A 10,818-nucleotide genomic window follows, 5' to 3' on the forward strand; every position below is an offset into this window, starting at 1 on the left:
AGATTCTTATTAGTGTTGTCGTCTTTTGACCTCACCTTACCTCATTTTCACTTGTTTCATTACTTTCCTTCTCCTTTACCTTCTCCTCCATTTTCTTAATGTTTTACAAATTTCAAAAACTATTTTTCAATTTGATTTTTCCCTTCCCTCATTAAGTACTTTTTGTACTTATATTTTACAATTTTGCATATTGTAACACCGCTAAATACTTAGCTTGTAATTATTTACTTAACAACTATTACTTAACCTCATTAAGTTGATGACAATGCTAAGTAAACAATGATCTTTAAGGCTCCTTGTTAATTATAACATGAGTAATTTGTTGAAACTTAAAACTGATTGATTGTCTATATATGTTTTTTTTTTTTTTTTTTTTCAAACTTTCCTCATTTTATAAACAAAAATATCTTCTAATATTAAGAATTTTATTTAAATGTTTAACAAATGAGAAAAGGGTTAATTTTTAACAACTTACATAATAATTTTTGTAAAAAAATAAGAATGTATTAAATTGAACAGCCAAGGAAAAATCGAAAAATTATAAAAGTTGTTTACATTATGGCACATGTTATTTACAATTTTTCCTCAAATTTTCAAATTGAAATCTACAAAATTTCTACTACTCAATACAATCAGACCAGACCCAATCAATCTCCAAATAAATAACCAACTTTCTGCCATTGACACCTCGTGGTTGCTCAATTAAATCGACAGAAGAATGCAAGTAGAAAAACCTGAAATATTGCAAAGAGGCAATTTTATGTAGCCACAATATAAATTAGAAAACTCCAACTATTCACCTTAAGAATGGCTTAAGATATACTTCAATAACCACTAAGTTGTCACTGAACAATTAAGATATGAGCCTTCCCAAAAAAAAAAAAAAAAAAAAAAAAAAAAAAAAAAAAAAAAAAAACACAATTAAGATATGTTGTTAGCTTTTACTACAGCTAGATATCCAGATTGATGGTCCTTATTCATTTCCATAAGGAAGTAAAATATTGTGTTCAAAACTCCCAAACGAAAGCAAGTTTCGGAAAGAAGCATCCACGCACATAAACATATTAGCTGAAGTAAGAAAAAGCTCTAGAATCTAAAACTTGTGAACCAGTTAATAATTATAAGAACATTAAGGTTAGTAAGGTATTACCTTTTTCTCTCTATTTTATTATACCCCAAAGCCTGGTTATATCATCACCACAAACAAAAGTTAGTCTTTTGACTCTTCCAGACACTTGGATCCACCTATACACATTTTCAATCACACAAGCACTTGATCTTGAGAACAACAACCTGTATATTTGTCTATCTTACGACATTGTGTGTTCTGTTAGAGCAACAATACACTTGTTCCTGATTCCAATTTTCGAATCTCTTTCGTTGCTTCATAGCTAACCCATCTGTCATCTGTAGTCACAAAACAGTATATTGTAGGAAATAAGGAACTTATTAACTACTCTGAATACATTGGATAATCAGTATAATTCAATGAAGTGTATTACATGACAGTGCATCAGAATAAAGTCAAATGGAAGGAAGTTCCGGCTTAGAGTTGGAGTTATACTTGCTGCTCCTTCTAGTAGGCTAGGGAGATGTTGTGCAGCATCCTTCGGCATTTAGAGAGGATTTGAGAGTGTTTACTGCATGTAATCCATATCCGACAGCCATCAGTTCAGCTCCTACTTTGTCCAGCATTATTGTAGCCACTCTCTATCCGATTGTATACAAAACAACTGTAATTGAACAAAATATTTACAATTTTAAAGAGGAAATATACAAAGTGCACAGATGAGTGATTATCATGAGAATATTTGATTTCAACTGATCAAATAGTAGCCAAACCTGAAAATATACGAAATAAAATCATTTTCACTTATTTGGGATAATCTAAAAACCACGTTCAATGGTAGAAGATAAAGGAATTTGCAGTATCACACTATCACATGCTCATATTCTTAAGGCTTAATAGTCACTTAGATGAGAACTCTAATAATATTAATTGACCACCAGAGATAAAACAGACAATCAGAACCTATATTTAGAACAATGCACCTAAGGTTCCAATGTAGCTAAATATAAAAAACTAACATCTCATTCAAATCAAGAGATCAATCAAGTAATAGCAAAGGCAAAAGAGGATTCGTCCAGCTTGAGTATATTATTAAATAATTACCAAGATAGAGAAGTCATGCCTTGACAGAGCTCGCCAAGGGGAGAATGGCTAACATTGCTCTTGAAAAAGGTCAGATCTTCCTGTGTGCATCCAATGACTGATGCTAGGTGATCCTCACACTCAGACCAGATTCGTGTTCATGCTAGGTGACCCTCACTGCATATATCTGTTAAGTGGTTTAGTCATTCAGATTGATCCTCCTCCATGAATTTCTACTTCAGACGAAGCAGCTTGTCTGTCAGGTTAATAACCTTAAATCAACGACACCAAAGAATACAACTCATAGTGGTAAATGCTAATTATCATGCAACTATTGTCGAGATCAATTGGGATAGCCATATATGCAATGGTTCTGTTTTGGGATATTCTGACTCAAAGTGATAGCCGTCTCAACAAATCATATCCAATAATCCATCATCCAAGTTCAATGCAGCATGCATGTCACTGGCCATATGAGAATCTAATTGATTAGTTTGCTATAACAGTGAAGAACAATAGAATATAACAGGTTAGAAATAGAAAAATAGAGAATGAAACATGCAAGAAGAAAAATATCAAATATCAACCTTGACGGATATTCCCTTTGCTCTCCCTCTGCAATGGCGAACTCGAGTTCGCATTGTAATAGAACTGTGCTCTGCCTTGATCTTCCTTAATAAAAATAACCCTCCAATTTCCAATGGGAACTTAAAAGCTCACTAAGGTCCTTCTTAATGCCATTGTAATGAATGAATGTATATATTTACCAATCATTTTCCTTTATTACAACTATATTGTTATTAGAAGATAGACAATTTTAATTAAAGTTCAATTTTCTATCATAAAAGATAATTAAATTAGTGCATCAAAGAGATTCCTATTTAAGACAAATCAACATAGATTTTTGAAGATACAAACGATGTTCACTCACAATCCACAGTGATTTGAAGTTCTAGCACAAACAAGATAATAGGATAACATAGGAGTAGTGGTGCATAAACAAATATGAACCTGATATTAATCTTTCAATGCTGCATATTAGCATAAAACTAAAAAAACATCTTTCACCTAATAAGGCACCACAAGGATTAAGTATAAACTATTCCTAAGTAGTCAAATTCTAGAGACTTCAATAAAACCCAAATTGATATTTAGTTTGTAACAGATAAATACGTGATAATTACACTATTTTGGTTTATACAAAAGCAAAGAGTCCTAATGCAGTGAAGAAATAAACAATATAGGCAAGCTGATTCTTGTCACAAAGAATACCAACAACTTAAAATACCATGAGAATATAAGATATTGTAAAAAAAAATAAAAAGAGTATACCTTCAGCATTATCATGAACTACTGCCATCTTGATACATCTGGGCAAAGCATTGTCAAAAGAAGATAATACAGCTCATCAGCAAGGGAAATACCAATATGTCCAAAACAAGCATAATTGGTTAACATCCAACTCAAAAGTATATTTCTTGCCATCACAGGATAAAAGGGCAATACAATAATATCAAATATTATTAAAATGAAGAACAAAAATCAAAACTTTAACAAATTGAATAATTAAAAAAGCCTCGGAATTGCAGATTTTTTCAACAAAGCCTTTGGGCTAATCAGTCCTGAAAGATAGTGTTTTTAACTGATTTCATCATTGGCTATTTAATTTTAAAAAATTAAAATATGAAATCATATTCAACAATGCCAAACAGCCCATAAAGATAGCAGTCCACAAACACTAATCATGTTCAAAGGATTAAGGATGCCTATTGCATTTAATTGAAATGCATCTGTTGGCTATAAAGTTTTGTTCAAAAACCTCGTTCAAGTCTATCAAAGTTCAGGTGGATACGGACATAATGTTAGCTGTCTGACTATATCGTTTATACACATAAGATCCAAGATCCTACCCATTCAATCATCATATCTCCAGCAATACAAATTTAAAGCCGAAAACCGGCTCATAAACCAAGCACATCAACAAGAAGCATTCAACATTTTCCCCAAACACCCATAATTCTATCATTTTATGCAACCATTGCAATTGGCAAAATCATGTATTTTCAGCACAAAGCAATGTTCATTGAAAGAAATCAACATTCAATTAGCAATTTCAATTACTAACAACTGAAAATAAAGCCAAAAAAAAAATAAAAGAAATAAAAAAACCCAACAAACCTTAATCCTAAACTTGATTTTTGGAGCATCTGTAATTTCATGTCCGACTTCAAAGTAATAATCTGCAGGTTGCTCGGGATCCCTCCATGTCAACATCAATCAAATAAATTTGATCTTCAACACCCAAAATCCAGAAAGTTATTATCCTGTACACCCAATATCAGAAATTCTGCTGAAACAAAATTTTAATGGACGCAACAACACCCTCAGCTTGGAATCCCCAACAATCAGAAGCAAAAAAAACTTCAAATCTGACAAAAGGGTTCACAAAATTAGGGGAACCCAGAATCCCAGATCAAGAGTTAGGTTATAGCAAAATACCGAAAATAATAGCAATCAATAAAGAACGAAAAAATTGTTCTGTGCTCCGATCCATTAACAAACTATAATTGAAAAAAAAAAAAATCAATCTTCATATACAATCAATTAAAGTCGAAAAATATTTTGAAAAATCCTACATTGTGAAATTGATATCCGATTATTACACAAAGAAAACATCCTTAACTCAGAAAGTTGTTTCAATGGATTATAGATAGAAATTAGAAGCCGCTTCAATGGAGATGAAGGGAAAGTGTTGTTGCATGACAAACCAAATTAATTGATTTCAAGTTTCTCGCTAAAAAACAAAAAAATTACAAAAAGTAGCAATTAACCTCATTGTCTAAGATTTCCAGAATTGTTTGTGCACAAATGTTTGGTAATTTTCCAATTTGTAACAGTTTTGTCACATTTCTCATGAAAATATGTATCTAGCAAGTTGAACTTTAGGGTTTCTGAAAACACTCAATTATGAGTTATCCAAAAGCAAATTGATAAATATGAGCAAACAATCAAGAGGAAGAGGAGAACCTGGACAGCGGCATCATCATCAGCGGTGGACATGTTGACGGCGGCGTGAGACGAACTGATGATGATGCCGCTTTCCAGGTTCTCCTTCTCTTGCACCACCGAATGGAGTTTTTGATTTTCTTCAGGAGTCCCTAGATTGTGAAATTGATATTCGATGATCACAAGAGAAAACATCTTCTGCACATAAGCTGTTAAAAAGGAAGAGAAATATATCAAAACTCGCTTCAATCGAGAACTCAACATTTTATTCAAACAATTTTGGGGAGAATTTCAAAAAAGAGAAAAGAGAAAAGAGAAAAGCAATTACCAATTGCAGCAAAACTAAACCCTAAAGTTGCTGCCAAGTCAATTGAAAAATCAATTACCCCAATTCTCAAAAATCTCACATGAATTTGATTACTTTAAACGATTCTAATTCATCACAAAGGAGAAGGAGAGAGAGCTAAGAAGACGCTTCAATGGAGTATTCAGGGTACGCACGTAAAAGCAACTCAAAGGTGAAGAAAATGAAAGGAAGACAGTAAAATCAGGGAAAGGAAGGAAAAAGAAAGGGAAAGGGGGCAGAAGAGTCTTCATACAAAATGACAATCCTACCCCTGAAATTTTGGTGATTCAGGAAAGGAGGCAAAGGGTAGGGGCGGTATTTCCCTGTTCCTAATGAACAGTAAATTTGGGAGTTCATCTTGTGCTACAGTAAATGTGCTATGGACTTTTATAAGAAATTATAGATTTAACATAACCAACATTAACCAAAAACAAATACATTAGGTTCCAAAATAATCAAAGCTACCTCTGCATGTTAAATACAAACAATTAAGCCCTAAGAAAGTAAGGATCCACAAGCTGATATTTCACATTTTGAAGATCAAGTATGGGCTCCCTTGCGTGAACCTGCTTTTTTAAATCAACAATACCACATCAATGAGGGCTCAAATACAATTCTAATTGAATGTAATCCTTCCCCAAACTAACAAAAAATGTGGGCTTTTTTCACATTGAGCTATAATCCAACAAAATCTAGATTCAATAGAGCTATAAACAATTCATATAAAGAGATAATCAAGAATTTAGCTGCTATTTTCCAAAAATTTAAGATATTAATGTCAATATAACAACAATAATTATGAAATCAAATTATACCAAATTCCAATTAATTAAACAAAAATAAAACAAAATAATCAATTTAATTGCAAAAAATACAGAAAATCTCACCCATATCCATACCCATATGCCATGATCGCAAGATTTGATAAAGAATCAATACTTTTAAATCAGGTATTAACACTCAACCAATTATTTAACAATGATAACAAAAATTTATCTGATATGCACTTTAAAAGTGAACAGTCAAAATCAAACAGCTAAATAGGGGAAAACCACATAAAGATTACTTTTTATTTAAGAACTCACCTCTCAATATATGTTGGCAATTGCACATCATTGTTTTTCTCAGCAACTTGAAAATAGAGAGTTAGTTGTCAGCAAGAACTATTGGTAATTTCACCCCTCAACCCTGTTTCACACATTATTTAACAGGCTTGAGTTTATATTACCCAATGACATTCTTTTCATAATCAGAACCAGTGAAGCGAAACCAAAAAAAAAAAAAAAAAAAAAAAAAACAAAATCGATGACTAAATTACTTCAAAGATCTCAGTTTGATTGTAAATTTCCAGTCCAAATTCTAGGGCATTGATTGAAAACCTAATTAACATCAACCCGTTCTAAAATTCTGTGAAAATAAACCAAAAATTACTCCTTCCTTATTCAACCGAGGACCAAGTGACCAACACAACTTTCTCCATTGAAAAGGCAAAAATTGTAAACTTAATCGACAACATTAAGTGAAATCTCAGTTTAATTAAGCAATTACACTTTGCTTGGTTCAACTCTATGCACAACCTTTTAACAACATGCTTTTAATCATTTTAGTAGTTACCATTACACCATTCATAAGCAAGGCATAAGCACATATGAATCTTACTCATAGACCATAAAAATTCAATCGGTCACAATTAACAGTAGAAACAGAGTGTGTAAAACACACATATTCATGGAAATATTCATACCACGTCATGAGGAGCGCACCATAAGAAATAAAACCAAAACCAATTCATAAAACCCACTATTCATTCAACATTATTATTCTAAATTAGGAAAGAAAAGGAGATGAGAGTTGAATCAAATTACCTCATCAAGCCGTTAGAGGAAACTGAAACTTGAGAGGTTGTGGCAGTACACGATAGAGGTGTCGGCAACAATGGGAGCAATTTTGCCAATCAAATCAAAAAAAATGGAAGCCAAAGTGAGAAGAAAAAAGGGGGAAACAAACGGAGGTTTGTGGGTCTTCAATTACAGTAAAAGAAGACCCTAAATTGACTCAATAATCAAATTAGGTTCCAAAATTCATATAAATTCTCTTCACTTTACAAAACCAATAAGATTATTAGTATGACCTTTTATACTTTCACCAAATATATAACTGTTTGTTCAATACTCCACCTTTACAAAATGAAAATTGTCTACACTAACAAATATACATGAACGATAAATAGTATTTTGGCAAATGACGTCCATACCCAAAATAGCTCGTTGAATACACTCGTGCTGCACTGAGGAGATACCAAAATATTGGTGCAAGGGGACCCGTAGTGAGTAAAATATGACCTGCTGGTCCTTGAAATTGAAATGATCACCAGACCATTATTCATCTCCAAGCTGAGTGAGTAAGGCAATAACCTGGAAAAGAATAACATCAATTTTAGTATCATCCTCAAAATGAGCTATAAGTTAAATTATTGTTCTCACTAACAGTAAGGAGTTTAACAATATGCAGTAAGGTGTCTAAGTCCAAAATTCAAAGTGAAGCTTGACAAAATATGTGATTATCCTTCATGCCTTTGATTGCAAGAGGAAATGAAAACAAATAATATATCGTAATAGAAAAAAAAAAACTCTTTCTGAATTTTTACCTTACTATTTTGGTTATTAGAAGCTGAAGCCTCTTTCTGTACCCTGGATGGCTTCTTGGCTAGGTCAAGCCTTCATCAGCACTTGGCTTGACATACGCCTGTAATTTGGAAGCAGAAGCACGAACTGCTTCAGGTGATGGTGAGTAGCCCCTTCGTCTCAAGTATTCTTGTATGACAGTTTTGCCTGCTTCCTCACCAACGATGTTCTGAAGTCATCACAAAATGAAAAACATTAAGTGAGAAGCTTAAGCATTTGCTGCTACCAATCTATTTCTTTCAACATTAGAAATACCAAGCAATCAACAAATTAAGAATAATAATTCATTCTCTATTTTATCAGAAAATTCAGAGCTTTCTACACAATTGCTTCCATGAGCTTTCCCGACATCTGATAGCTTAGATATTTGAAAAAAACAACAATGCAGGTACAACGTATATCAGTATATGTCCAATGTTTCTAAAAGGATTGCATTCCCAGCAATCTATTTTTGGTAACCATTCAACTTCATGAGTTAAGACGAGGGATTTGAGAGTCGAATTTAGTTCATATGTGCCAATGCATTCTAGACAAAACTGACAATCTAAACCCCCAAATTCTGATAATTTTACCATTACAGGCCATTAATGGGTCCTCACCAATGCTCAAAGAAATTCAAACCTAAATGAACAAGTAATACAAACACACAATCTGGAATTCACTTCATATGTTCCAATGCATTCTTTTCCTCAATCACATTGGCTTCAGTCCCAAAGGAAGCTAAGGATCAATCTGATATTACAATCTTTAAAGAAAGAACAAATCTTATATTTCCTCAAAACACAAAAGGAATCTTTCACCAAACACTTGCTATTTCTTCTACTTCCCTAAACTAACTCTCATAATGCTGCACTCAAAATCTCGAAAATATCAATCAAATTCAAACACCATTCATCACTAATTTTCCCATTATTAACAACACAAGGTCCAGTAAGTATGATTGCAAATAAAAGCTCAAAAAGCCAAAAGTACTACCGCCTCATTCCCCTTATAAAAGCTCAAGCTAAACCAACCCACATTCAAAAAGTAAAAAAATCCATCAAATCACCCAACTAAAACAATAAACAACCACATTTCACAAAAACAACAAGCACCCAAAAACAAAAATCACACAAAATAACAAATTAGTACAAAACAATTAATTAATACAAAGTACTTTTTTATAATTTAATAAAAATTAAGAACAGAAATTACCTGAAAAAACGCAATTGCAGAAATAGCCGCAACAACATAAGCAAGGGTAGCATAAACAACAACAACAAAAGGTGGGAAGCAAGTGTAATCTCTCAATTCCAACATTCTTACTCCCCCTTTTTCTCCCGCAATATAAATTCGAACCAAAAATTTTTTTCTTTTTTTTTTAAAAAAAAAAATCCTCTACTTTTTCTGGGAATTTGAGATGAAAAGAAGGGTGAAATTGAAACAACAAAAAAAAGGGGAAAAAATTACGACTTAATTGAGCAAACACTTCAATGGCTGAGGGAAAGCTCGGAAACTGCTTCAATGAACTAAAAAACCCTAGCGTCAGCCATGGAAAGAGGGAAAGGGGATGGCAATGAGGGTAGATTAAATTAAATAAATTATGAGCGTACCTCAAAAGCTGCTTCAAAGGAAGAAAGAGAGCTAAGAAGGAGCTCCAATGGAGGATTCAGAATGTGCGCTTCAATCGAGGGGAGAGATGGAAGATGGAAATATGGAATAAAGCAGGATAGGAAAGTCCAATGGCACCATTATTACAAAGAACAGCTGGGATGCGAAAACAAAAAGACCAAACTACCTTGGCAATCTGGGCAATCAGTGAAGGGGGCTAAGGGCAAGGGCGTAATTTGGTGCTAAGGTAAGGGAAGGGCAGTAGCGTCAATTTTCTGTTCATAAGGAACAGTAAATTGGGAATAGTAAGGGTGGTTGGGGCTTTTATAAGGGTTATAGATAAATAGTGTAGTTGATGACTTCTTTGTATACTAAATGTATGGCCTATTTCTTTACCTTTGTTAAACATATCTAATCATAAGATAATTTTGTAATGGCCACACTAATTTGGTAGCCATTGTAATGTTTTGATCATGACCATTTATTTTCTAATGTTAAATCTTCACCATCTATTTCATTGACTAAGTTATAAATATTTTTTTACCATGAAAACTTCATTAATCTTTCCCTTTTCCTTTCCCCTTCCTTTTCATCATTTCTGAATCTAATTCTTTGATGCTCCTACGCATCTGATCTCTCTCTCTCTCTCGTTGTTGTTGTTGACATCTGATCTTTATCTCTTCAACCTCTGCTCCATATAAGAACAATGGTGGGTAAATTTCCACCTTAATTACATCAATTAATGACAAAATCTTTAGATGTTGTTAATGTTTATAGTAGCGGTTAAAAATAAAAAATAAATAAAATCATGGAATACATGTATTATCGAAATCGCTGATTGGGTTTTTGCTTAATCACTTTTGGGGAGATTGATTAGTGCATGCGTAACAAATCTGTGGGAGGGTTTTTTTTTTTTTTTTTTTTTTTTGGAACAAATCTATGGAGGTTTTAATTGTTAATCATCATCGTGTGTGAATCGATAGTGAAAATTTTCTGTTCATAACTCCATTTTACAACAACAATATTGCAGTTTTCTTATT

At 32.9% G+C, this 10,818-nt stretch overlaps 1 non-coding gene across 1 annotated transcript; it reads right to left on the reverse strand.

The window, feature by feature from the left end:
* Window positions 1-3,724: 3,724 nt before the first annotated feature.
* On the reverse strand, window positions 3,725-3,813 carry LOC145621816 (small nucleolar RNA SNORD96 family). Its single transcript, XR_014108611.1, has one exon. It is a non-coding gene; the product is annotated as a small nucleolar RNA SNORD96 family (small nucleolar RNA).
* Between the last annotated feature and the right edge of the window lie 7,005 nt (window positions 3,814-10,818).

The sequence above is a fragment of the Chenopodium album genome, chromosome 27, assembly GCF_948465745.1.
Source record: "Chenopodium album chromosome 27, dcCheAlbu1.1, whole genome shotgun sequence".
Taxonomy (NCBI): Eukaryota; Viridiplantae; Streptophyta; class Magnoliopsida; order Caryophyllales; family Amaranthaceae; genus Chenopodium; species Chenopodium album.